Here is a 27,796-nt window from a genome sequence, read left to right on the forward strand (position 1 = left end):
CCTCTTGGACAGGTTGAGAGATAAAAAAATAATAATTCCCGTGCAGTCTCAATGGCGGGGTGCGGGCCGGGGAATAGGCCTCTTGGCCGGGGTGAATAGTGTTGGAACACGGCCCGCGGAAATAGTAGCGGCTGGAGGTACCGGGGGGCGATGCCCGCCCCGGCCCGGCGGCCAAGTTAAAAAAATAAATAATCCCGTTCAGTCTCAATGGCAGGGTACGGGCCGGCCCGGCGGCGATTGCGGCGGGCAGCAGGCCTCTTGGACAGGTTGAGAGATAAAAAAATAATAATTCCCATGCAGTCTCAATGGCGGGGTGCGGGCCGGGGAATAGGCCTCTTGGCCGGGGTGAATATGTTGGAACGCGGCGCGCGTAAATAGAAGCGGCTGGAGGTACCGGGGGCGAAGCCCGCCCCGGCCCGGAGGCCGAGTTAAAAAAAATAATAATCCCCGTTCAGTCTCAATGGCGGGGTGCGGGCCGGCCCGGCGGCGAGTGCGGCGGGCAGCAGGCCTCTTGGACAGGTTGAGAGATAAAAAAATGATAATTCCCGTGCAGTCTCAATGGCGGGGTGCGGGCCGGGGAATAGGCCTCTTGGCCGGGGTGAATATGTTGGAACGCGGCGCGCGTAAATAGAAGCGGCTGGAGGTACCGGGGGCGAAGCCCGCCCGGGCCCGGAGGCCGAGTTAAAAAAAATAATAATCCCCGTTCAGTCTCAATGGCGGGGTGCGGGCCTGCCCGGCGGCGAGTGCGGCGGGCAGCAGGCCTCTTGGACAGGTTGAGAGATAAAAAAATAATAATTCCCGTGCAGTCTCAATGGCAGGGTGCGGGCCGGCCCGGCGGCGATTGCGGCGGGCAGAAGGCCTCTTGGACAGGTTGAGAGATAAAAAAATAATAATTCCCATGCAGTCTCAATGGCGGGGTGCGGGCCGGGGAATAGGCCTCTTGGCCGGGGTGAATATGTTGGAACGCGGCGCGCGTAAATAGAAGCGGCTGGAGGTACCGGGGGCGAAGCCCGCCCCGGGCCGGCGGCCAAGTTAAAAAAATAAATAATCCCCGTTCAGTCTCAATGGCAGGGTGCGGGCCGGCCCGGCGGCGATTGCGGCGGGCAGCAGGCCTCTTGGACAGGTTGAGAGATATAAAAATAATAATTCCCGTGCAGTCTCAATGGCGGGGTGCGGGCCGGCCCGGCGGACGAGTGTGGCCGGGGAAGAGGCCTCTTGGCCGGGGTGAATATGTTGGAACGCGGCGCGCGTAAATAGAAGCGGCTGGAGGTACCGGGGGCGAAGCCCGCCCCGGCCCGGAGGCCGAGTTAAAAAAAATAATAATCCCCGTTCAGTCTCAATGGCGGGGTGCGGGCCGGCCCGGCGGCGAGTGCGGCGGGCAGCAGGCCTCTTGGACAGGTTGAGAGATAAAAAAATAATAATTCCCGTGCAGTCTCAATGGCGGGGTGCGGGCCGGCCCGGCGGACGAGTGTGGCCGGGGAAGAGGCCTCTTGGCCGGGGTGAATATGTTGGAACGCGGCGCGCGTAAATAGAAGCGGCTGGAGGTACCGGGGGCGAAGCCCGCCCCGGCCCGGAGGCCGAGTTAAAAAAAATAATAATCCCCGTTCAGTCTCAATGGCGGGGTGCGGGCCGGCCCGGCGGCGAGTGCGGCGGGCAGCAGGCCTCTTGGACAGGTTGAGAAATAAAAAAATAATAATTCCCGTTCAGTCTCAATGGCAGGGTGCGGGCCGGCCCGGCGGCGATTGCGGCGGGCAGCAGGCCTCTTGAACAGGTTGAGAGATAAAAAAATAATAATTCCCGTGCAGTCTCAATGGCGGGGTACGGGCCGGGGAATAGGCCTCTTGGCCGGGGTGAATATGTTGGAACGCGGCGCGCGTAAATAGAAGCGGCTGGAGGTACCGGGGGCGAAGCCCGCCCCGGCCCGGAGGCCGAGTTAAAAAAAATAATAATCCCCGTTCAGTCTCAATGGCGGGGTGCGGGCCGGCCCGGCGGCGAGTGCGGCGGGCAGCAGGCCTCTTGGACAGGTTGAGAGATAAAAAAATAATAATTCCCGTGCAGTCTCAATGGCGGGGTGCGGGCCGGGGAATAGGCCTCTTGGCCGGGGTGAATATGTTGGAACGCGGCGCGCGTAAATAAAAGCGGCTGGAGGTACCGGGGGCGAAGCCCGCCCCGGCCCGGAGGCCGAGTTAAAAAAAATAATAATCCCCGTTCAGTCTCAATGGCGGGGTGCGGGCCGGCCCGGCAGCGAGTGCAGCGGGCAGCAGGCCTCTTGGACAGGTTGAGAGATAAAAAAATAATAATTCCCGTGCAGTCTCAATGGCGGGGTGCGGGCCGGGGAATAGGCCTCTTGGCCGGGGTGAATAGTGTTGGAACACGGCCCGCGGAAATAGTAGCGGCTGGAGGTACCGGGGGCGATGCCCGCCCCGGCCCGGCGGCCAAGTTAAAAAAATAAATAATCCCCGTTCAGTCTCAATGGCAGGGTGCGGGCCGGCCCGGCGGCGATTGCGGCGGGCAGCAGGCCTCTTGGACAGGTTGAGAGATAAAAAAATAATAATTCCCATGCAGTCTCAATGGCGGGGTGCGGGCCGGGGAATAGGCCTCTTGGCCGGGGTGAATAGTGTTGGAACACGGCCCGCGGAAATAGTAGCGGCTGGAGGTACCGGGGGCGATGCCCGCCCCGGCCCGGAGGCCGAGTTAAAAAAAATAATAATCCCCGTTCAGTCTCAATGGCGGGGTGTGGGCCGGCCCGGCGGCGAGTGCGGCGGGCAGCAGGCCTCTTGGACAGGTTGAGAGATAAAAAAATAATAATTCCCGTGCAGTCTCAATGGCGGGGTGCGGGCCGGGGAATAGGCCTCTTGGCCGGGGTGAATAGTGTTGGAACACGGCCCGCGGAAATAGTAGCGGCTGGAGGTACCGGGGGCGATTCCCGCCCCGGCCCGGCGGCCAAGTTAAAAAAATAAATAATCCCGTTCAGTCTCAATGGCAGGGTGCGGGCCGGCCCGGCGGCGATTGCGGCGGGCAGCAGGCCTCTTGGACAGGTTGAGAGATAAAAAAATAATAATTCCCATGCAGTCTCAATGGCGGGGTGCGGGCCGGGGAATAGGCCTCTTGGCCGGGGTGAATATGTTGGAACGCGGCGCGCGTAAATAGAAGCGGCTGGAGGTACCGGGGGCGAAGCCCGCCCCGGCCCGGAGGCCGAGTTAAAAAAAATAATAATCCCCGTTCAGTCTCAATGGCGGGGTGCGGGCCGGCCCGGCGGCGAGTGCGGCGGGCAGCAGGCCTCTTGGACAGGTTGAGAGATAAAAAAATAATAATTCCCATGCAGTCTCAATGGCGGGGTGCGGGCCGGGGAATAGGCCTCTTGGCCGGGGTGAATAGTGTTGGAACACGGCCCGCGGAAATAGTAGCGGCTGGAGGTACCGGGGGCGAAACCCGCCCCGGCCCGGAGGCCGAGTTAAAAAAAATAATAATCCCCGTTCAGTCTCAATGGCGGGGTGCGAGTGCGGCGGGCAGCAGGCCTCTTGGACAGGTTGAGAGATAAAAAAATAATAATTCCCGTTCAGTCTCAATGGCAGGGTGCGGGCCGGCCCGGCGGCGATTGCGGCGGGCAGCAGGCCTCTTGGACAGGTTGAGAGATAAAAAAAGAATAATTCCCATGCAGTCTCAATGGCGGGGTGCGGGCCGGGGAATAGGCCTCTTGGCCGGGGTGAATAGTGTTGGAACACGGCCCGCGGAAATAGTAGCGGCTGGAGGTACCGGGGGCGAAGCCCGCCCCGGCCCGGAGGCCGAGTTAAAAAAAATAATAATCCCCGTTCAGTCTCAATGGCGGGGTGCGAGTGCGGCGGGCAGCAGGCCTCTTGGACAGGTTGAGAGATAAAAAAATAATAATTCCCGTTCAGCCTCAATGGCAGGGTGCGGGCCGGCCCGGCGGCGATTGCGGCGGGCAGCAGGCCTCTTGGACAGGTTGAGAGATAAAAAAATAATAATTCCCGTGCAGTCTCAATGGCGGGGTGCGGGCCGGGGAATAGGCCTCTTGGCCGGGGTGAATAGTGTTGGAACACGGCCCGCGGAAATAGTAGCGGCTGGAGGTACCGGGGGCGATGCCCGCCCCGGGCCGGCGGCCAAGTTAAAAAAATAAATAATCCCCGTTCAGTCTCAATGGCAGGGTGCGGGCCGGCCCGGCGGCGAGTGCGGTGGGCAGCAGGCCTCTTGGACAGGTTGAGAGATATAAAAATAATAATTCCCGTGCAGTCTCAACGGCGGGGTGCGGGCCGGCCCGGCGGACGAGTGTGGCCGGGGAATAGGCCTCTTGGCCGGGGTGAATATGTTGGAACGCGGCGCGCGTAAATAGAAGCGGCTGGAGGTACCGGGGGCGAAGCCCGCCCCGGCCCGGAGGCCGAGTTAAAAAAAATAATAATCCCCGTTCAGTCTCAATGGCGGGGTGCGAGTGCGGCGGGCAGCAGGCCTCTTGGACAGGTTGAGAGATAAAAAAATAATAATTCCCATGCAGTCTCAATGGCGGGGTGCGGGCCGGGGAATAGGCCTCTTGGCCGGGTTGAATATGTTGGTACGCGGCGCGCGTAAATAGAAGCGGCTGGAGGTACCGGGGGCGAAGCCCGCCCCGGCCCGGAGGCCGAGTTAAAAAAAATAATAATCCCCGTTCAGTCTCAATGGCGGGGTGCGGGCCGGCCCGGCGGCGAGTGCGGCGGGCAGCAGGCCTCTTGGACAGGTTGAGAGATAAAAAAAATAATAATTCCCGTGCAGTCTCAATGGCGGGGTGCGGGCCGGGGAATAGGCCTCTTGGCCGGGGTGAATAGTGTTGGAACACGGCCCGCGGAAATAGTAGCGGCTGGAGGTACCGGGGGCGATGCCCGCCCCGGCCCGGCGGCCAAGTTAAAAAAATAAATAATCCCCGTTCAGTCTCAATGGCAGGGTGCGGGCCGGCCCGGCGGCGATTGCGGCGGGCAGCAGGCCTCTTGGACAGGTTGAGAGATAAAAAAATAATAATTCCCGTTCAGTCTCAATGGCAGGGTGCGGGCCAGCCCGGCGGCAATTGCGGCGGGCAGCAGGCCTCTTGGACAGGTTGAGAGATAAAAAAATAATAATTCCCATGCAGTCTCAATGGCGGGGTGCGGGCCGGGGAATAGGCCTCTTGGCCGGGGTGAATATGTTGGAACGCGGCGCGCGTAAATAGAAGCGGCTGGAGGTACCGGGGGCGAAGCCCGCCCCGGCCCGGAGGCCGAGTTAAAAAAAATAATAATCCCCGTTCAGTCTCAATGGCGGGGTGCGGGCCGGCCCGGCGGCGAGTGCGGCGGGCAGCAGGCCTCTTGGACAGGTTGAGAGATAAAAAAATAATAATTCCCGTGCAGTCTCAATGGCGGGGTGCGGGCCGGGGAATAGGCCTCTTGGCCGGGGTGAATATGTTGGAACGCGGCGCGCGTAAATAGAAGCGGCTGGAGGTACCGGGGGCGAAGCCCGCCCCGGCCCGGAGGCCGAGTTAAAAAAAATAATAATCCCCGTTCAGTCTCAATGGCGGGGTGCGGGCCGGCCGGCGGCGAGTGCGGCGGGCAGCAGGCCTCTTGGACAGGTTGAGAGATAAAAAAATAATAATTCCCGTGCAGTCTCAATGGCGGGGTGCGGGCCGGGGAATAGGCCTCTTGGCCGGGGTGAATAGTGTTGGAACACGGCCCGCGGAAATAGTAGCGGCTGGAGGTACCGGGGGGCGATGCCCGCCCCGGCCCGGCGGCCAAGTTAAAAAAATAAATAATCCCGTTCAGTCTCAATGGCAGGGTACGGGCCGGCCCGGCGGCGATTGCGGCGGGCAGCAGGCCTCTTGGACAGGTTGAGAGATAAAAAAATAATAATTCCCATGCAGTCTCAATGGCGGGGTGCGGGCCGGGGAATAGGCCTCTTGGCCGGGGTGAATATGTTGGAACGCGGCGCGCGTAAATAGAAGCGGCTGGAGGTACCGGGGGCGAAGCCCGCCCCGGCCCGGAGGCCGAGTTAAAAAAAATAATAATCCCCGTTCAGTCTCAATGGCGGGGTGCGGGCCGGCCCGGCGGCGAGTGCGGCGGGCAGCAGGCCTCTTGGACAGGTTGAGAGATAAAAAAATAATAATTCCCGTGCAGTCTCAATGGCGGGGTGCGGGCCGGGGAATAGGCCTCTTGGCCGGGGTGAATATGTTGGAACGCGGCGCGCGTAAATAGAAGCGGCTGGAGGTACCGGGGGCGAAGCCCGCCCGGGCCCGGAGGCCGAGTTAAAAAAAATAATAATCCCCGTTCAGTCTCAATGGCGGGGTGCGGGCCTGCCCGGCGGCGAGTGCGGCGGGCAGCAGGCCTCTTGGACAGGTTGAGAGATAAAAAAATAATAATTCCCGTGCAGTCTCAATGGCAGGGTGCGGGCCGGCCCGGCGGCGATTGCGGCGGGCAGAAGGCCTCTTGGACAGGTTGAGAGATAAAAAAATAATAATTCCCATGCAGTCTCAATGGCGGGGTGCGGGCCGGGGAATAGGCCTCTTGGCCGGGGTGAATATGTTGGAACGCGGCGCGCGTAAATAGAAGCGGCTGGAGGTACCGGGGGCGAAGCCCGCCCCGGGCCGGCGGCCAAGTTAAAAAAATAAATAATCCCCGTTCAGTCTCAATGGCAGGGTGCGGGCCGGCCCGGCGGCGATTGCGGCGGGCAGCAGGCCTCTTGGACAGGTTGAGAGATATAAAAATAATAATTCCCGTGCAGTCTCAATGGCGGGGTGCGGGCCGGCCCGGCGGACGAGTGTGGCCGGGGAAGAGGCCTCTTGGCCGGGGTGAATATGTTGGAACGCGGCGCGCGTAAATAGAAGCGGCTGGAGGTACCGGGGGCGAAGCCCGCCCCGGCCCGGAGGCCGAGTTAAAAAAAATAATAATCCCCGTTCAGTCTCAATGGCGGGGTGCGGGCCGGCCCGGCGGCGAGTGCGGCGGGCAGCAGGCCTCTTGGACAGGTTGAGGGATAAAAAAATAATAATTCCCGTGCAGTCTCAATGGCGGGGTGCGGGCCGGCCCGGCGGACGAGTGTGGCCGGGGAAGAGGCCTCTTGGCCGGGGTGAATATGTTGGAACGCGGCGCGCGTAAATAGAAGCGGCTGGAGGTACCGGGGGCGAAGCCCGCCCCGGCCCGGAGGCCGAGTTAAAAAAAATAATAATCCCCGTTCAGTCTCAATGGCGGGGTGCGGGCCGGCCCGGCGGCGAGTGCGGCGGGCAGCAGGCCTCTTGGACAGGTTGAGAAATAAAAAAATAATAATTCCCGTTCAGTCTCAATGGCAGGGTGCGGGCCGGCCCGGCGGCGATTGCGGCGGGCAGCAGGCCTCTTGAACAGGTTGAGAGATAAAAAAATAATAATTCCCGTGCAGTCTCAATGGCGGGGTACGGGCCGGGGAATAGGCCTCTTGGCCGGGGTGAATATGTTGGAACGCGGCGCGCGTAAATAGAAGCGGCTGGAGGTACCGGGGGCGAAGCCCGCCCCGGCCCGGAGGCCGAGTTAAAAAAAATAATAATCCCCGTTCAGTCTCAATGGCGGGGTGCGGGCCGGCCCGGCGGCGAGTGCGGCGGGCAGCAGGCCTCTTGGACAGGTTGAGAGATAAAAAAATAATAATTCCCGTGCAGTCTCAATGGCGGGGTGCGGGCCGGGGAATAGGCCTCTTGGCCGGGGTGAATATGTTGGAACGCGGCGCGCGTAAATAAAAGCGGCTGGAGGTACCGGGGGCGAAGCCCGCCCCGGCCCGGAGGCCGAGTTAAAAAAAATAATAATCCCCGTTCAGTCTCAATGGCGGGGTGCGGGCCGGCCCGGCAGCGAGTGCAGCGGGCAGCAGGCCTCTTGGACAGGTTGAGAGATAAAAAAATAATAATTCCCGTGCAGTCTCAATGGCGGGGTGCGGGCCGGGGAATAGGCCTCTTGGCCGGGGTGAATAGTGTTGGAACACGGCCCGCGGAAATAGTAGCGGCTGGAGGTACCGGGGGCGATGCCCGCCCCGGCCCGGCGGCCAAGTTAAAAAAATAAATAATCCCCGTTCAGTCTCAATGGCAGGGTGCGGGCCGGCCCGGCGGCGATTGCGGCGGGCAGCAGGCCTCTTGGACAGGTTGAGAGATAAAAAAATAATAATTCCCATGCAGTCTCAATGGCGGGGTGCGGGCCGGGGAATAGGCCTCTTGGCCGGGGTGAATAGTGTTGGAACACGGCCCGCGGAAATAGTAGCGGCTGGAGGTACCGGGGGCGATGCCCGCCCCGGCCCGGAGGCCGAGTTAAAAAAAATAATAATCCCCGTTCAGTCTCAATGGCGGGGTGTGGGCCGGCCCGGCGGCGAGTGCGGCGGGCAGCAGGCCTCTTGGACAGGTTGAGAGATAAAAAAATAATAATTCCCGTGCAGTCTCAATGGCGGGGTGCGGGCCGGGGAATAGGCCTCTTGGCCGGGGTGAATAGTGTTGGAACACGGCCCGCGGAAATAGTAGCGGCTGGAGGTACCGGGGGCGATTCCCGCCCCGGCCCGGCGGCCAAGTTAAAAAAATAAATAATCCCGTTCAGTCTCAATGGCAGGGTGCGGGCCGGCCCGGCGGCGATTGCGGCGGGCAGCAGGCCTCTTGGACAGGTTGAGAGATAAAAAAATAATAATTCCCATGCAGTCTCAATGGCGGGGTGCGGGCCGGGGAATAGGCCTCTTGGCCGGGGTGAATATGTTGGAACGCGGCGCGCGTAAATAGAAGCGGCTGGAGGTACCGGGGGCGAAGCCCGCCCCGGCCCGGAGGCCGAGTTAAAAAAAATAATAATCCCCGTTCAGTCTCAATGGCGGGGTGCGGGCCGGCCCGGCGGCGAGTGCGGCGGGCAGCAGGCCTCTTGGACAGGTTGAGAGATAAAAAAATAATAATTCCCATGCAGTCTCAATGGCGGGGTGCGGGCCGGGGAATAGGCCTCTTGGCCGGGGTGAATAGTGTTGGAACACGGCCCGCGGAAATAGTAGCGGCTGGAGGTACCGGGGGCGAAACCCGCCCCGGCCCGGAGGCCGAGTTAAAAAAAATAATAATCCCCGTTCAGTCTCAATGGCGGGGTGCGAGTGCGGCGGGCAGCAGGCCTCTTGGACAGGTTGAGAGATAAAAAAATAATAATTCCCGTTCAGTCTCAATGGCAGGGTGCGGGCCGGCCCGGCGGCGATTGCGGCGGGCAGCAGGCCTCTTGGACAGGTTGAGAGATAAAAAAAGAATAATTCCCATGCAGTCTCAATGGCGGGGTGCGGGCCGGGGAATAGGCCTCTTGGCCGGGGTGAATATGTTGGAACGCGGCGCGCGTAAAAAGAAGCGGCTGGAGGTACCGGGGGCGAAGCCCGCCCCGGCCCGGAGGCCGAGTTAAAAAAAATAATAATCCCCGTTCAGTCTCAATGGCGGGGTGCGAGTGCGGCGGGCAGCAGGCCTCTTGGACAGGTTGAGAGATAAAAAAATAATAATTCCCGTTCAGCCTCAATGGCAGGGTGCGGGCCGGCCCGGCGGCGATTGCGGCGGGCAGCAGGCCTCTTGGACAGGTTGAGAGATAAAAAAATAATAATTCCCGTGCAGTCTCAATGGCGGGGTGCGGGCCGGGGAATAGGCCTCTTGGCCGGGGTGAATATGTTGGAACGCGGCGCGCGTAAAAAGAAGCGGCTGGAGGTACCGGGGGCGAAGCCCGCCCCGGCCCGGAGGCCGAGTTAAAAAAAATAATAATCCCCGTTCAGTCTCAATGGCGGGGTGCGGGCCGGCCCGGCGGCGAGTGCGGCGGGCAGCAGGCCTCTTGGACAGGTTGAGAGATAAAAAAATAATAATTCCCGTGCAGTCTCAATGGCGGGGTGCGGGCCGGGGAATAGGCCTCTTGGCCGGGGTGAATAGTGTTGGAACACGGCCCGCGGAAATAGTAGCGGCTGGAGGTACCGGGGGCGATGCCCGCCCCGGCCCGGCGGCCAAGTTAAAAAAATAAATAATCCCCGTTCAGTCTCAATGGCAGGGTGCGGGCCGGCCCGGCGGCGATTGCGGCGGGCAGCAGGCCTCTTGGACAGGTTGAGAGATAAAAAAATAATAATTCCCGTTCAGTCTCAATGGCAGGGTGCGGGCCGGCCCGGCGGCAATTGCGGCGGGCAGCAGGCCTCTTGGACAGGTTGAGAGATAAAAAAATAATAATTCCCATGCAGTCTCAATGGCGGGGTGCGGGCCGGGGAATAGGCCTCTTGGCCGGGGTGAATATGTTGGAACGCGGCGCGCGTAAATAGAAGCGGCTGGAGGTACCGGGGGCGAAGCCCGCCCCGGCCCGGAGGCCGAGTTAAAAAAAATAATAATCCCCGTTCAGTCTCAATGGCGGGGTGCGGGCCGGCCCGGCGGCGAGTGCGGCGGGCAGCAGGCCTCTTGGACAGGTTGAGAGATAAAAAAATAATAATTCCCGTGCAGTCTCAATGGCGGGGTGCGGGCCGGGGAATAGGCCTCTCGGCCGGGGTGAATATGTTGGAACGCGGCGCGCGTAAATAGAAGCGGCTGGAGGTACCGGGGGCGAAGCCCGCCCCGGCCCGGAGGCCGAGTTAAAAAAAATAATAATCCCCGTTCAGTCTCAATGGCGGGGTGCGGGCCGGCCCGGCGGCGAGTACGGCGGGCAGCAGGCCTCTTGGACAGGTTGAGAGATAAAAAAATAATAATTCCCGTGCAGTCTCAATGGCGGGGTGCGGGCCGGGGAATAGGCCTCTTGGCCGGGGTGAATAGTGTTGGAACACGGCCCGCGGAAATAGTAGCGGCTGGAGGTACCGGGGGCGATGCCCGCCCCGGCCCGGCGGCCAAGTTAAAAAAATAAATAATCCCGTTCAGTCTCAATGGCAGGGTGCGGGCCGGCCCGGCGGCGATTGCGGCGGGCAGCAGGCCTCTTGGACAGGTTGAGAGATAAAAAAATAATAATTCCCATGCAGTCTCAATGGCGGGGTGCGGGCCGGGGAATAGGCCTCTTGGCCGGGGTGAATATGTTGGAACGCGGCGCGCGTAAATAGAAGCGGCTGGAGGTACCGGGGGCGAAGCCCGCCCCGGCCCGGAGGCCGAGTTAAAAAAAAAAAAAATCCCCGTTCAGTCTCAATGGCGGGGTGCGGGCCGGCCCGGCGGCGAGTGCGGCGGGCAGCAGGCCTCTTGGACAGGTTGAGAGATAAAAAAATAATAATTCCCGTGCAGTCTCAATGGCGGGGTGCGGGCCGGGGAATAGGCCTCTTGGCCGGGGTGAATATGTTGGAACGCGGCGCGCGTAAATAGAAGCGGCTGGAGGTACCGGGGGCGAAGCCCGCCCCGGCCCGGAGGCCGAGTTAAAAAAAATAATAATCCCCGTTCAGTCTCAATGGCGGGGTGCGGGCCGGCCCGGCGGCGAGTGCGGCGGGCAGCAGGCCTCTTGGACAGGTTGAGAGATAAAAAAATAATAATTCCCGTGCAGTCTCAATGGCGGGGTGCGGGCCGGGGAATAGGCCTCTTGGCCGGGGTGAATAGTGTTGGAACACGGCCCGCGGAAATAGTAGCGGCTGGAGGTACCGGGGGCGATGCCCGCCCCGGCCCGGCGGCCAAGTTAAAAAAATAAATAATCCCCGTTCAGTCTCAATGGCAGGGTGCGGGCCGGCCCGGCGGCGATTGCGGCGGGCAGCAGGCCTCTTGGACAGGTTGAGAGATAAAAAAATAATAATTCCCGTGCAGTCTCAATGGCGGGGTGCGGGCCGGGGAATAGGCCTCTTGGCCGGGGTGAATAGTGTTGGAACACGGCCCGCGGAAATAGTAGCGGCTGGAGGTACCGGGGGCGATGCCCGCCCCGGGCCGGCGGCCAAGTTAAAAAAATAAATAATCCCCGTTCAGTCTCAATGGCAGGGTGCGGGCCGGCCCGGCGGCGAGTGCGGTGGGCAGCAGGCCTCTTGGACAGGTTGAGAGATATAAAAATAATAATTCCCGTGCAGTCTCAACGGCGGGGTGCGGGCCGGCCCGGCGGACGAGTGTGGCCGGGGAATAGGCCTCTTGGCCGGGGTGAATATGTTGGAACGCGGCGCGCGTAAATACAAGCGGCTGGAGGTACCGGGGGCGAAGCCCGCCCCGGCCCGGAGGCCGAGTTAAAAAAAATAATAATCCCCGTTCAGTCTCAATGGCGGGGTGCGGGCCGGCCCGGCAGCGAGTGCGGCGGGCAGCAGGCCTCTTGGACAGGTTGAGAGATAAAAAAATAATAATTCCCGTGCAGTCTCAATGGCGGGGTGCGGGCCGGGGAATAGGCCTCTTGGCCGGGGTGAATAGTGTTGGAACACGGCCCGCGGAAATAGTAGCGGCTGGAGGTACCGGGGGCGATGCCCGCCCCGGCCCGGCGGCCAAGTTAAAAAAATAAATAATTCCCGTTCAGTCTCAATGGCAGGGTGCGGGCCGGCCCGGCGGCGATTGCGGCGGGCAGCAGGCCTCTTGGACAGGTTGAGAGATAAAAAAATAATAATTCCCGTGCAGTCTCAATGGCGGGGTGCGGGCCGGGGAATAGGCCTCTTGGCCGGGGTGAATAGTGTTGGAACACGGCCCGCGGAAATAGTAGCGGCTGGAGGTACCGGGGGCGATGCCCGCCCCGGCCCGGCGGCCAAGTTAAAAAAATAAATAATCCCCGTTCAGTCTCAATGGCAGGGTGCGGGCCGGCCCGGCGGCGATTGCGGCGGGCAGCAGGCCTCTTGGACAGGTTGAGAGATAAAAAAATAATAATTCCCGTGCAGTCTCAATGGCGGGGTGCGGGCCGGGGAATAGGCCTCTTGGCCGGGGTGAATAGTGTTGGAACACGGCCCGCGGAAATAGTAGCGGCTGGAGGTACCGGGGGCGATGCCCGCCCCGGGCCGGCGGCCAAGTTAAAAAAATAAATAATCCCCGTTCAGTCTCAATGGCAGGGTGCGGGCCGGCCCGGCGGCGAGTGCGGTGGGCAGCAGGCCTCTTGGACAGGTTGAGAGATATAAAAATAATAATTCCCGTGCAGTCTCAACGGTGGGGTGCGGGCCGGCCCGGCGGACGAGTGTGGCCGGGGAATAGGCCTCTTGGCCGGGGTGAATATGTTGGAACGCGGCGCGCGTAAATAGAAGCGGCTGGAGGTACCGGGGGCGAAGCCCGCCCCGGCCCGGAGGCCGAGTTAAAAAAAATAATAATCCCCGTTCAGTTTCAATGGCGGGGTGCGGGCCGGCCCGGCGGCGATTGCGGCGGGCAGCAGGCCTCTTGGACAGGTTGAGAGATAAAAAAATAATAATTCCCATGCAGTCTCAATGGCGGGGTGCGGGCCGGGGAATAGGCCTCTTGGCCGGGGTGAATATGTTGGTACGCGGCGCGCGTAAATAGAAGCGGCTGGAGGTACCGGGGGCGAAGCCCGCCCCGGCCCGGAGGCCGAGTTAAAAAAAATAATAATCCCCGTTCAGTCTCAATGGCGGGGTGCGGGCGGGCCCGGCGGCGAGTGCGGCGGGCAGCAGGCCTCTTGGACAGGTTGAGAGATAAAAAAATAATAATTCCCGTGCAGTCTCAATGGCGGGGTGCGGGCCGGGGAATAGGCCTCTTGGCCGGGGTGAATATGTTGGAACGCGGCGCGCGTAAATAGAAGCGGCTGGAGGTACCGGGGGCGAAGCCCGCCCCGGCCCGGAGGCCGAGTTAAAAAAAATAATAATCCCCGTTCAGTCTCAATGGCGGGGTGCGGGCCGGCCCGGCGGCGAGTGCGGCGGGCAGCAGGCCTCTTGGACAGGTTGAGAGATAAAAAAAATAATAATTCCCGTGCAGTCTCAATGGCGGGGTGCGGGCCGGGGAATAGGCCTCTTGGCCGGGGTGAATAGTGTTGGAACACGGCCCGCGGAAATAGTAGCGGCTGGAGGTACCGGGGGCGATGCCCGCCCCGGCCCGGCGGCCAAGTTAAAAAAATAAATAATCCCCGTTCAGTCTCAATGGCAGGGTGCGGGCCGGCCCGGCGGCGATTGCGGCGGGCAGCAGGCCTCTTGGACAGGTTGAGAGATAAAAAAATAATAATTCCCGTTCAGTCTCAATGGCAGGGTGCGGGCCAGCCCGGCGGCAATTGCGGCGGGCAGCAGGCCTCTTGGACAGGTTGAGAGATAAAAAAATAATAATTCCCATGCAGTCTCAATGGCGGGGTGCGGGCCGGGGAATAGGCCTCTTGGCCGGGGTGAATATGTTGGAACGCGGCGCGCGTAAATAGAAGCGGCTGGAGGTACCGGGGGCGAAGCCCGCCCCGGCCCGGAGGCCGAGTTAAAAAAAATAATAATCCCCGTTCAGTCTCAATGGCGGGGTGCGGGCCGGCCCGGCGGCGAGTGCGGCGGGCAGCAGGCCTCTTGGACAGGTTGAGAGATAAAAAAATAATAATTCCCGTGCAGTCTCAATGGCGGGGTGCGGGCCGGGGAATAGGCCTCTTGGCCGGGGTGAATATGTTGGAACGCGGCGCGCGTAAATAGAAGCGGCTGGAGGTACCGGGGGCGAAGCCCGCCCCGGCCCGGAGGCCGAGTTAAAAAAAATAATAATCCCCGTTCAGTCTCAATGGCGGGGTGCGGGCCGGCCGGCGGCGAGTGCGGCGGGCAGCAGGCCTCTTGGACAGGTTGAGAGATAAAAAAATAATAATTCCCGTGCAGTCTCAATGGCGGGGTGCGGGCCGGGGAATAGGCCTCTTGGCCGGGGTGAATAGTGTTGGAACACGGCCCGCGGAAATAGTAGCGGCTGGAGGTACCGGGGGCGATGCCCGCCCCGGCCCGGCGGCCAAGTTAAAAAAATAAATAATCCCGTTCAGTCTCAATGGCAGGGTACGGGCCGGCCCGGCGGCGATTGCGGCGGGCAGCAGGCCTCTTGGACAGGTTGAGAGATAAAAAAATAATAATTCCCATGCAGTCTCAATGGCGGGGTGCGGGCCGGGGAATAGGCCTCTTGGCCGGGGTGAATATGTTGGAACGCGGCGCGCGTAAATAGAAGCGGCTGGAGGTACCGGGGGCGAAGCCCGCCCCGGCCCGGAGGCCGAGTTAAAAAAAATAATAATCCCCGTTCAGTCTCAATGGCGGGGTGCGGGCCGGCCCGGCGGCGAGTGCGGCGGGCAGCAGGCCTCTTGGACAGGTTGAGAGATAAAAAAATAATAATTCCCGTGCAGTCTCAATGGCGGGGTGCGGGCCGGGGAATAGGCCTCTTGGCCGGGGTGAATATGTTGGAACGCGGCGCGCGTAAATAGAAGCGGCTGGAGGTACCGGGGGCGAAGCCCGCCCGGGCCCGGAGGCCGAGTTAAAAAAAATAATAATCCCCGTTCAGTCTCAATGGCGGGGTGCGGGCCTGCCCGGCGGCGAGTGCGGCGGGCAGCAGGCCTCTTGGACAGGTTGAGAGATAAAAAAATAATAATTCCCGTGCAGTCTCAATGGCGGGGTGCGGGCCGGGGAATAGGCCTCTTGGCCGGGGTGAATAGTGTTGGAACACGGCCCGCGGAAATAGTAGCGGCTGGAGGTACCGGGGGCGATGCCCGCCCCGGGCCGGCGGCCAAGTTAAAAAAATAAATAATCCCCGTTCAGTCTCAATGGCAGGGTGCGGGCCGGCCCGGCGGCGAGTGCGGCGGGCAGCAGGCCTCTTGGACAGGTTGAGAGATAAAAAAATAATAATTCCCGTTCAGTCTCAATGGCAGGGTGCGGGCCGGCCCGGCGGCGATTGCGGCGGGCAGAAGGCCTCTTGGACAGGTTGAGAGATAAAAAAATAATAATTCCCATGCAGTCTCAATGGCGGGGTGCGGGCCGGGGAATAGGCCTCTTGGCCGGGGTGAATATGTTGGAACGCGGCGCGCGTAAATAGAAGCGGCTGGAGGTACCGGGGGCGAAGCCCGTCCCGGGCCGGCGGCCAAGTTAAAAAAATAAATAATCCCCGTTCAGTCTCAATGGCAGGGTGCGGGCCGGCCCGGCGGCGATTGCGGCGGGCAGCAGGCCTCTTGGACAGGTTGAGAGATATAAAAATAATAATTCCCGTGCAGTCTCAATGGCGGGGTGCGGGCCGGCCCGGCGGACGAGTGTGGCCGGGGAAGAGGCCTCTTGGCCGGGGTGAATATGTTGGAACGCGGCGCGCGTAAATAGAAGCGGCTGGAGGTACCGGGGGCGAAGCCCGCCCCGGCCCGGAGGCCGAGTTAAAAAAAATAATAATCCCCGTTCAGTCTCAATGGCGGGGTGCGGGCCGGCCCGGCGGCGAGTGTGGCGGGCAGCAGGCCTCTTGGACAGGTTGAGAGATAAAAAAATAATAATTCCCGTGCAGTCTCAATGGCGGGGTGCGGGCCGGCCCGGCGGACGAGTGTGGCCGGGGAAGAGGCCTCTTGGCCGGGGTGAATATGTTGGAACGCGGCGCGCGTAAATAGAAGCGGCTGGAGGTACCGGGGGCGAAGCCCGCCCCGGCCCGGAGGCCGAGTTAAAAAAAATAATAATCCCCGTTCAGTCTCAATGGCGGGGTGCGGGCCGGCCCGGCGGCGAGTGCGGCGGGCAGCAGGCCTCTTGGACAGGTTGAGAAATAAAAAAATAATAATTCCCGTTCAGTCTCAATGGCAGGGTGCGGGCCGGCCCGGCGGCGATTGCGGCGGGCAGCAGGCCTCTTGGACAGGTTGAGAGATAAAAAAATAATAATTCCCGTGCAGTCTCAATGGCGGGGTGCGGGCCGGGGAATAGGCCTCTTGGCCGGGGTGAATATGTTGGAACGCGGCGCGCGTAAATAGAAGCGGCTGGAGGTACCGGGGGCGAAGCCCGCCCCGGCCCGGAGGCCGAGTTAAAAAAAAAAATAATCCCCGTTCAGTCTCAATGGCGGGGTGCGGGCCGGCCCGGCGGCGAGTGCGGCGGGCAGCAGGCCTCTTGGACAGGTTGAGAGATAAAAAAATAATAATTCCCGTGCAGTCTCAATGGCGGGGTGCGGGCCGGGGAATAGGCCTCTTGGCCGGGGTGAATATGTTGGAACGCGGCGCGCGTAAATACAAGCGGCTGGAGGTACCGGGGGCGAAGCCCGCCCCGGCCCGGAGGCCGAGTTAAAAAAAATAATAATCCCCGTTCAGTCTCAATGGCGGGGTGCGGGCCGGCCCGGCAGCGAGTGCAGCGGGCAGCAGGCCTCTTGGACAGGTTGAGAGATAAAAAAATAATAATTCCCGTGCAGTCTCAATGGCGGGGTGCGGGCCGGGGAATAGGCCTCTTGGCCGGGGTGAATAGTGTTGGAACACGGCCCGCGGAAATAGTAGCGGCTGGAGGTACCGGGGGCGATGCCCGCCCCGGCCCGGCGGCCAAGTTAAAAAAATAAATAATCCCCGTTCAGTCTCAATGGCAGGGTGCGGGCCGGCCCGGCGGCGATTGCGGCGGGCAGCAGGCCTCTTGGACAGGTTGAGAGATAAAAAAATAATAATTCCCATGCAGTCTCAATGGCGGGGTGCGGGCCGGGGAATAGGCCTCTTGGCCGGGGTGAATAGTGTTGGAACACGGCCCGCGGAAATAGTAGCGGCTGGAGGTACCGGGGGCGATGCCCGCCCCGGGCCGGCGGCCAAGTTAAAAAAATAAATAATCCCCGTTTAGTCTCAATGGCAGGGTGCGGGCCGGCCCGGCGGCGAGTGCGGCGGGCAGCAGGCCTCTTGGACAGGTTGAGAGATAAAAAAATAATAATTCCCGTTCAGTCTCAATGGCAGGGTGCGGGCCGGCCCGGCGGCAATTGCGGCGGGCAGCAGGCCTCTTGGACAGGTTGAGAGATAAAAAAATAATAATTCCCATGCAGTCTCAATGGCGGGGTGCGGGCCGGGGAATAGGCCTCTTGGCCGGGGTGAATATGTTGGAACGCGGCGCGCGTAAATAGAAGCGGCTGGAGGTACCGGGGGCGAAGCCCGCCCCGGCCCGGAGGCCGAGTTAAAAAAAATAATAATCCCCGTTCAGTCTCAATGGCGGGGTGCGGGCCGGCCCGGCGGCGAGTGCGGCGGGCAGCAGGCCTCTTGGACTGGTTGAGAGATAAAAAAATAATAATTCCCGTTCAGTCTCAATGGCAGGGTGCGGGCCGGCCCGGCGGCGATTGCGGCGGGCAGAAGGCCTCTTGGACAGGTTGAGAGATAAAAAAATAATAATTCCCATGCAGTCTCAATGCCGGGGTGCGGGCCGGGGAATAGGCCTCTTGGCCGGGGTGAATAGTGTTGGAACACGGCCCGCGGAAATAGTAGCGGCTGGAGGTACCGGGGGCGATGCCCGCCCCGGCCCGGCGGCCAAGTTCAAAAAATAAATAATCCCCGTTCAGTCTCAATGGCAGGGTGCGGGCCGGCCCGGCGGCGATTGCGGCGGGCAGCAGGCCTCTTGGACAGGTTGAGAGATAAAAAAATAATAATTCCCATGCAGTCTCAATGGCGGGGTGCGGGCCGGGGAATAGGCCTCTTGGCCGGGGTGAATAGTGTTGGAACACGGCCCGCGGAAATAGTAGCGGCTGGAGGTACCGGGGGCGATGCCCGCCCCGGGCCGGCGGCCAAGTTAAAAAAATAAATAATCCCCGTTTAGTCTCAATGGCAGGGTGCGGGCCGGCCCGGCGGCGAGTGCGGCGGGCAGCAGGCCTCTTGGACAGGTTGAGAGATAAAAAAATAATAATTCCCGTTCAGTCTCAATGGCAGGGTGCGGGCCGGCCCGGCGGCAATTGCGGCGGGCAGCAGGCCTCTTGGACAGGTTGAGAGATAAAAAAATAATAATTCCCATGCAGTCTCAATGGCGGGGTGCGGGCCGGGGAATAGGCCTCTTGGCCGGGGTGAATATGTTGGAACGCGGCGCGCGTAAATAGAAGCGGCTGGAGGTACCGGGGGCGAAGCCCGCCCCGGCCCGGAGGCCGAGTTAAAAAAAATAATAATCCCCGTTCAGTCTCAATGGCGGGGTGCGGGCCGGCCCGGCGGCGAGTGCGGCGGGCAGCAGGCCTCTTGGACTGGTTGAGAGATAAAAAAATAATAATTCCCGTTCAGTCTCAATGGCAGGGTGCGGGCCGGCCCGGCGGCGATTGCGGCGGGCAGAAGGCCTCTTGGACAGGTTGAGAGATAAAAAAATAATAATTCCCATGCAGTCTCAATGGCGGGGTGCGGGCCGGGGAATAGGCCTCTTGGCCGGGGTGAATAGTGTTGGAACACGGCCCGCGGAAATAGTAGCGGCTGGAGGTACCGGGGGCGATGCCCGCCCCGGCCCGGCGGCCAAGTTCAAAAAATAAATAATCCCCGTTCAGTCTCAATGGCAGGGTGCGGGCCGGCCCGGCGGCGATTGCGGCGGGCAGCAGGCCTCTTGGACAGGTTGAGAGATAAAAAAATAATAATTCCCGTTCAGTCTCAATGGCAGGGTGCGGGCCAGCCCGGCGGCAATTGCGGCGGGCAGCAGGCCTCTTGGACAGGTTGAGAGATAAAAAAATAATAATTCCCATGCAGTCTCAATGGCGGGGTGCGGGCCGGGGAATAGGCCTCTTGGCCGGGGTGAATATGTTGGAACGCGGCGCGCGTAAATAGAAGCGGCTGGAGGTACCGGGGGCGAAGCCCGCCCCGGCCCGGAGGCCGAGTTAAAAAAAATAATAATCCCCGTTCAGTCTCAATGGCGGGGTGCGGGCCGGCCCGGCGGCGAGTGCGGCGGGCAGCAGGCCTCTTGGACAGGTTGAGAGATAAAAAAATAATAATTCCCGTGCAGTCTCAATGGCGGGGTGCGGGCCGGGGAATAGGCCTCTTGGCCGGGGTGAATATGTTGGAACGCGGCGCGCGTAAATAGAAGCGGCTGGAGGTACCGGGGGCGAAGCCCGCCCCGGCCCGGAGGCCGAGTTAAAAAAAATAATAATCCCCGTTCAGTCTCAATGGCGGGGTGCGGGCCGGCCGGCGGCGAGTGCGGCGGGCAGCAGGCCTCTTGGACAGGTTGAGAGATAAAAAAATAATAATTCCCGTGCAGTCTCAATGGCGGGGTGCGGGCCGGGGAATAGGCCTCTTGGCCGGGGTGAATAGTGTTGGAACACGGCCCGCGGAAATAGTAGCGGCTGGAGGTACCGGGGGCGATGCCCGCCCCGGCCCGGCGGCCAAGTTAAAAAAATAAATAATCCCGTTCAGTCTCAATGGCAGGGTACGGGCCGGCCCGGCGGCGATTGCGGCGGGCAGCAGGCCTCTTGGACAGGTTGAGAGATAAAAAAATAATAATTCCCATGCAGTCTCAATGGCGGGGTGCGGGCCGGGGAATAGGCCTCTTGGCCGGGGTGAATATGTTGGAACGCGGCGCGCGTAAATAGAAGCGGCTGGAGGTACCGGGGGCGAAGCCCGCCCCGGCCCGGAGGCCGAGTTAAAAAAAATAATAATCCCCGTTCAGTCTCAATGGCGGGGTGCGGGCCGGCCCGGCGGCGAGTGCGGCGGGCAGCAGGCCTCTTGGACAGGTTGAGAGATAAAAAAATAATAATTCCCGTGCAGTCTCAATGGCGGGGTGCGGGCCGGGGAATAGGCCTCTTGGCCGGGGTGAATATGTTGGAACGCGGCGCGCGTAAATAGAAGCGGCTGGAGGTACCGGGGGCGAAGCCCGCCCGGGCCCGGAGGCCGAGTTAAAAAAAATAATAATCCCCGTTCAGTCTCAATGGCGGGGTGCGGGCCTGCCCGGCGGCGAGTGCGGCGGGCAGCAGGCCTCTTGGACAGGTTGAGAGATAAAAAAATAATAATTCCCGTGCAGTCTCAATGGCGGGGTGCGGGCCGGGGAATAGGCCTCTTGGCCGGGGTGAATAGTGTTGGAACACGGCCCGCGGAAATAGTAGCGGCTGGAGGTACCGGGGGCGATGCCCGCCCCGGCCCGGCGGCCAAGTTAAAAAAATAAATAATCCCCGTTCAGCCTCAATGGCAGGGTGCGGGCCGGCCCGGCGGCGATTGCGGCGGGCAGCAGGCCTCTTGGACAGGTTGAGAGATAAAAAAATAATAATTCCCGTGCAGTCTCAATGGCGGGGTGCGGGCCGGGGAATAGGCCTCTTGGCCGGGGTGAATAGTGTTGGAACACGGCCCGCGGAAATAGTAGCGGCTGGAGGTACCGGGGGCGATGCCCGCCCCGGGCCGGCGGCCAAGTTAAAAAAATAAATAATCCCCGTTCAGTCTCAATGGCAGGGTGCGGGCCGGCCCGGCGGCGAGTGCGGCGGGCAGCAGGCCTCTTGGACAGGTTGAGAGATAAAAAAATAATAATTCCCGTTCAGTCTCAATGGCAGGGTGCGGGCCGGCCCGGCGGCGATTGCGGCGGGCAGAAGGCCTCTTGGACAGGTTGAGAGATAAAAAAATAATAATTCCCATGCAGTCTCAATGGCGGGGTGCGGGCCGGGGAATAGGCCTCTTGGCCGGGGTGAATATGTTGGAACGCGGCGCGCGTAAATAGAAGCGGCTGGAGGTACCGGGGGCGAAGCCCGCCCCGGGCCGGCGGCCAAGTTAAAAAAAATAAATAATCCCCGTTCAGTCTCAATGGCAGGGTGCGGGCCGGCCCGGCGGCGATTGCGGCGGGCAGCAGGCCTCTTGGACAGGTTGAGAGATAAAAAAATAATAATTCCCGTGCAGTCTCAATGGCGGGGTGCGGGCCGGGGAATAGGCCTCTCGGCCGGGGTGAATATGTTGGAACGCGGCGCGCGTAAATAGAAGCGGCTGGAGGTACCGGGGGCGAAGCCCGCCCCGGCCCGGAGGCCGAGTTAAAAAAAATAATAATCCCCGTTCAGTCTCAATGGCGGGGTGCGGGCCGGCCCGGCGGCGAGTACGGCGGGCAGCAGGCCTCTTGGACAGGTTGAGAGATAAAAAAATAATAATTCCCGTGCAGTCTCAATGGCGGGGTGCGGGCCGGGGAATAGGCCTCTTGGCCGGGGTGAATAGTGTTGGAACACGGCCCGCGGAAATAGTAGCGGCTGGAGGTACCGGGGGCGATGCCCGCCCCGGCCCGGCGGCCAAGTTAAAAAAATAAATAATCCCGTTCAGTCTCAATGGCAGGGTGCGGGCCGGCCCGGCGGCGATTGCGGCGGGCAGCAGGCCTCTTGGACAGGTTGAGAGATAAAAAAATAATAATTCCCATGCAGTCTCAATGGCGGGGTGCGGGCCGGGGAATAGGCCTCTTGGCCGGGGTGAATATGTTGGAACGCGGCGCGCGTAAATAGAAGCGGCTGGAGGTACCGGGGGCGAAGCCCGCCCCGGCCCGGAGGCCGAGTTAAAAAAAAAAATAATCCCCGTTCAGTCTCAATGGCGGGGTGCGGGCCGGCCCGGCGGCGAGTGCGGCGGGCAGCAGGCCTCTTGGACAGGTTGAGAGATAAAAAAATAATAATTCCCGTGCAGTCTCAATGGCGGGGTGCGGGCCGGGGAATAGGCCTCTTGGCCGGGGTGAATATGTTGGAACGCGGCGCGCGTAAATAGAAGCGGCTGGAGGTACCGGGGGCGAAGCCCGCCCCGGCCCGGAGGCCGAGTTAAAAAAAATAATAATCCCCGTTCAGTCTCAATGGCGGGGTGCGGGCCGGCCCGGCGGCGAGTGCGGCGGGCAGCAGGCCTCTTGGACAGGTTGAGAGATAAAAAAATAATAATTCCCGTGCAGTCTCAATGGCGGGGTGCGGGCCGGGGAATAGGCCTCTTGGCCGGGGTGAATAGTGTTGGAACACGGCCCGCGGAAATAGTAGCGGCTGGAGGTACCGGGGGCGATGCCCGCCCCGGCCCGGCGGCCAAGTTAAAAAAATAAATAATCCCCGTTCAGTCTCAATGGCAGGGTGCGGGCCGGCCCGGCGGCGATTGCGGCGGGCAGCAGGCCTCTTGGACAGGTTGAGAGATAAAAAAATAATAATTCCCGTGCAGTCTCAATGGCGGGGTGCGGGCCGGGGAATAGGCCTCTTGGCCGGGGTGAATAGTGTTGGAACACGGCCCGCGGAAATAGTAGCGGCTGGAGGTACCGGGGGCGATGCCCGCCCCGGGCCGGCGGCCAAGTTAAAAAAATAAATAATCCCCGTTCAGTCTCAATGGCAGGGTGCGGGCCGGCCCGGCGGCGAGTGCGGTGGGCAGCAGGCCTCTTGGACAGGTTGAGAGATATAAAAATAATAATTCCCGTGCAGTCTCAACGGCGGGGTGCGGGCCGGCCCGGCGGACGAGTGTGGCCGGGGAATAGGCCTCTTGGCCGGGGTGAATATGTTGGAACGCGGCGCGCGTAAATACAAGCGGCTGGAGGTACCGGGGGCGAAGCCCGCCCCGGCCCGGAGGCCGAGTTAAAAAAAATAATAATCCCCGTTCAGTCTCAATGGCGGGGTGCGGGCCGGCCCGGCAGCGAGTGCGGCGGGCAGCAGGCCTCTTGGACAGGTTGAGAGATAAAAAAATAATAATTCCCGTGCAGTCTCAATGGCGGGGTGCGGGCCGGGGAATAGGCCTCTTGGCCGGGGTGAATAGTGTTGGAACACGGCCCGCGGAAATAGTAGCGGCTGGAGGTACCGGGGGCGATGCCCGCCCCGGCCCGGCGGCCAAGTTAAAAAAATAAATAATTCCCGTTCAGTCTCAATGGCAGGGTGCGGGCCGGCCCGGCGGCGATTGCGGCGGGCAGCAGGCCTCTTGGACAGGTTGAGAGATAAAAAAATAATAATTCCCGTGCAGTCTCAATGGCGGGGTGCGGGCCGGGGAATAGGCCTCTTGGCCGGGGTGAATAGTGTTGGAACACGGCCCGCGGAAATAGTAGCGGCTGGAGGTACCGGGGGCGATGCCCGCCCCGGCCCGGCGGCCAAGTTAAAAAAATAAATAATCCCCGTTCAGTCTCAATGGCAGGGTGCGGGCCGGCCCGGCGGCGATTGCGGCGGGCAGCAGGCCTCTTGGACAGGTTGAGAGATAAAAAAATAATAATTCCCGTGCAGTCTCAATGGCGGGGTGCGGGCCGGGGAATAGGCCTCTTGGCCGGGGTGAATAGTGTTGGAACACGGCCCGCGGAAATAGTAGCGGCTGGAGGTACCGGGGGCGATGCCCGCCCCGGGCCGGCGGCCAAGTTAAAAAAATAAATAATCCCCGTTCAGTCTCAATGGCAGGGTGCGGGCCGGCCCGGCGGCGAGTGCGGTGGGCAGCAGGCCTCTTGGACAGGTTGAGAGATATAAAAATAATAATTCCCGTGCAGTCTCAACGGTGGGGTGCGGGCCGGCCCGGCGGACGAGTGTGGCCGGGGAATAGGCCTCTTGGCCGGGGTGAATATGTTGGAACGCGGCGCGCGTAAATAGAAGCGGCTGGAGGTACCGGGGGCGAAGCCCGCCCCGGCCCGGAGGCCGAGTTAAAAAAAATAATAATCCCCGTTCAGTTTCAATGGCGGGGTGCGGGCCGGCCCGGCGGCGATTGCGGCGGGCAGCAGGCCTCTTGGACAGGTTGAGAGATAAAAAAATAATAATTCCCATGCAGTCTCAATGGCGGGGTGCGGGCCGGGGAATAGGCCTCTTGGCCGGGGTGAATATGTTGGTACGCGGCGCGCGTAAATAGAAGCGGCTGGAGGTACCGGGGGCGAAGCCCGCCCCGGCCCGGAGGCCGAGTTAAAAAAAATAATAATCCCCGTTCAGTCTCAATGGCGGGGTGCGGGCGGGCCCGGCGGCGAGTGCGGCGGGCAGCAGGCCTCTTGGACAGGTTGAGAGATAAAAAAATAATAATTCCCGTGCAGTCTCAATGGCGGGGTGCGGGCCGGGGAATAGGCCTCTTGGCCGGGGTGAATATGTTGGAACGCGGCGCGCGTAAATAGAAGCGGCTGGAGGTACCGGGGGCGAAGCCCGCCCCGGCCCGGAGGCCGAGTTAAAAAAAATAATAATCCCCGTTCAGTCTCAATGGCGGGGTGCGGGCCGGCCCGGCGGCGAGTGCGGCGGGCAGCAGGCCTCTTGGACAGGTTGAGAGATAAAAAAAATAATAATTCCCGTGCAGTCTCAATGGCGGGGTGCGGGCCGGGGAATAGGCCTCTTGGCCGGGGTGAATAGTGTTGGAACACGGCCCGCGGAAATAGTAGCGGCTGGAGGTACCGGGGGCGATGCCCGCCCCGGCCCGGCGGCCAAGTTAAAAAAATAAATAATCCCCGTTCAGTCTCAATGGCAGGGTGCGGGCCGGCCCGGCGGCGATTGCGGCGGGCAGCAGGCCTCTTGGACAGGTTGAGAGATAAAAAAATAATAATTCCCGTTCAGTCTCAATGGCAGGGTGCGGGCCAGCCCGGCGGCAATTGCGGCGGGCAGCAGGCCTCTTGGACAGGTTGAGAGATAAAAAAATAATAATTCCCATGCAGTCTCAATGGCGGGGTGCGGGCCGGGGAATAGGCCTCTTGGCCGGGGTGAATATGTTGGAACGCGGCGCGCGTAAATAGAAGCGGCTGGAGGTACCGGGGGCGAAGCCCGCCCCGGCCCGGAGGCCGAGTTAAAAAAAATAATAATCCCCGTTCAGTCTCAATGGCGGGGTGCGGGCCGGCCCGGCGGCGAGTGCGGCGGGCAGCAGGCCTCTTGGACAGGTTGAGAGATAAAAAAATAATAATTCCCGTGCAGTCTCAATGGCGGGGTGCGGGCCGGGGAATAGGCCTCTTGGCCGGGGTGAATATGTTGGAACGCGGCGCGCGTAAATAGAAGCGGCTGGAGGTACCGGGGGCGAAGCCCGCCCCGGCCCGGAGGCCGAGTTAAAAAAAATAATAATCCCCGTTCAGTCTCAATGGCGGGGTGCGGGCCGGCCGGCGGCGAGTGCGGCGGGCAGCAGGCCTCTTGGACAGGTTGAGAGATAAAAAAATAATAATTCCCGTGCAGTCTCAATGGCGGGGTGCGGGCCGGGGAATAGGCCTCTTGGCCGGGGTGAATAGTGTTGGAACACGGCCCGCGGAAATAGTAGCGGCTGGAGGTACCGGGGGCGATGCCCGCCCCGGCCCGGCGGCCAAGTTAAAAAAATAAATAATCCCGTTCAGTCTCAATGGCAGGGTACGGGCCGGCCCGGCGGCGATTGCGGCGGGCAGCAGGCCTCTTGGACAGGTTGAGAGATAAAAAAATAATAATTCCCATGCAGTCTCAATGGCGGGGTGCGGGCCGGGGAATAGGCCTCTTGGCCGGGGTGAATATGTTGGAACGCGGCGCGCGTAAATAGAAGCGGCTGGAGGTACCGGGGGCGAAGCCCGCCCCGGCCCGGAGGCCGAGTTAAAAAAAATAATAATCCCCGTTCAGTCTCAATGGCGGGGTGCGGGCCGGCCCGGCGGCGAGTGCGGCGGGCAGCAGGCCTCTTGGACAGGTTGAGAGATAAAAAAATAATAATTCCCGTGCAGTCTCAATGGCGGGGTGCGGGCCGGGGAATAGGCCTCTTGGCCGGGGTGAATATGTTGGAACGCGGCGCGCGTAAATAGAAGCGGCTGGAGGTACCGGGGGCGAAGCCCGCCCGGGCCCGGAGGCCGAGTTAAAAAAAATAATAATCCCCGTTCAGTCTCAATGGCGGGGTGCGGGCCTGCCCGGCGGCGAGTGCGGCGGGCAGCAGGCCTCTTGGACAGGTTGAGAGATAAAAAAATAATAATTCCCGTGCAGTCTCAATGGCGGGGTGCGGGCCGGGGAATAGGCCTCTTGGCCGGGGTGAATAGTGTTGGAACACGGCCCGCGGAAATAGTAGCGGCTGGAGGTACCGGGGGCGATGCCCGCCCCGGGCCGGCGGCCAAGTTAAAAAAATAAATAATCCCCGTTCAGTCTCAATGGCAGGGTGCGGGCCGGCCCGGCGGCGAGTGCGGCGGGCAGCAGGCCTCTTGGACAGGTTGAGAGATAAAAAAATAATAATTCCCGTTCAGTCTCAATGGCAGGGTGCGGGCCGGCCCGGCGGCGATTGCGGCGGGCAGAAGGCCTCTTGGACAGGTTGAGAGATAAAAAAATAATAATTCCCATGCAGTCTCAATGGCGGGGTGCGGGCCGGGGAATAGGCCTCTTGGCCGGGGTGAATATGTTGGAACGCGGCGCGCGTAAATAGAAGCGGCTGGAGGTACCGGGGGCGAAGCCCGTCCCGGGCCGGCGGCCAAGTTAAAAAAATAAATAATCCCCGTTCAGTCTCAATGGCAGGGTGCGGGCCGGCCCGGCGGCGATTGCGGCGGGCAGCAGGCCTCTTGGACAGGTTGAGAGATATAAAAATAATAATTCCCGTGCAGTCTCAATGGCGGGGTGCGGGCCGGCCCGGCGGACGAGTGTGGCCGGGGAAGAGGCCTCTTGGCCGGGGTGAATATGTTGGAACGCGGCGCGCGTAAATAGAAGCGGCTGGAGGTACCGGGGGCGAAGCCCGCCCCGGCCCGGAGGCCGAGTTAAAAAAAATAATAATCCCCGTTCAGTCTCAATGGCGGGGTGCGGGCCGGCCCGGCGGCGAGTGTGGCGGGCAGCAGGCCTCTTGGACAGGTTGAGAGATAAAAAAATAATAATTCCCGTGCAGTCTCAATGGCGGGGTGCGGGCCGGCCCGGCGGACGAGTGTGGCCGGGGAAGAGGCCTCTTGGCCGGGGTGAATATGTTGGAACGCGGCGCGCGTAAATAGAAGCGGCTGGAGGTACCGGGGGCGAAGCCCGCCCCGGCCCGGAGGCCGAGTTAAAAAAAATAATAATCCCCGTTCAGTCTCAATGGCGGGGTGCGGGCCGGCCCGGCGGCGAGTGCGGCGGGCAGCAGGCCTCTTGGACAGGTTGAGAAATAAAAAAATAATAATTCCCGTTCAGTCTCAATGGCAGGGTGCGGGCCGGCCCGGCGGCGATTGCGGCGGGCAGCAGGCCTCTTGGACAGGTTGAGAGATAAAAAAATAATAATTCCCGTGCAGTCTCAATGGCGGGGTGCGGGCCGGGGAATAGGCCTCTTGGCCGGGGTGAATATGT

The sequence above is a fragment of the Hippocampus zosterae genome, chromosome 13 (assembly GCF_025434085.1).
Source record: "Hippocampus zosterae strain Florida chromosome 13, ASM2543408v3, whole genome shotgun sequence".
Classification (NCBI taxonomy): Eukaryota; Metazoa; Chordata; class Actinopteri; order Syngnathiformes; family Syngnathidae; genus Hippocampus; species Hippocampus zosterae.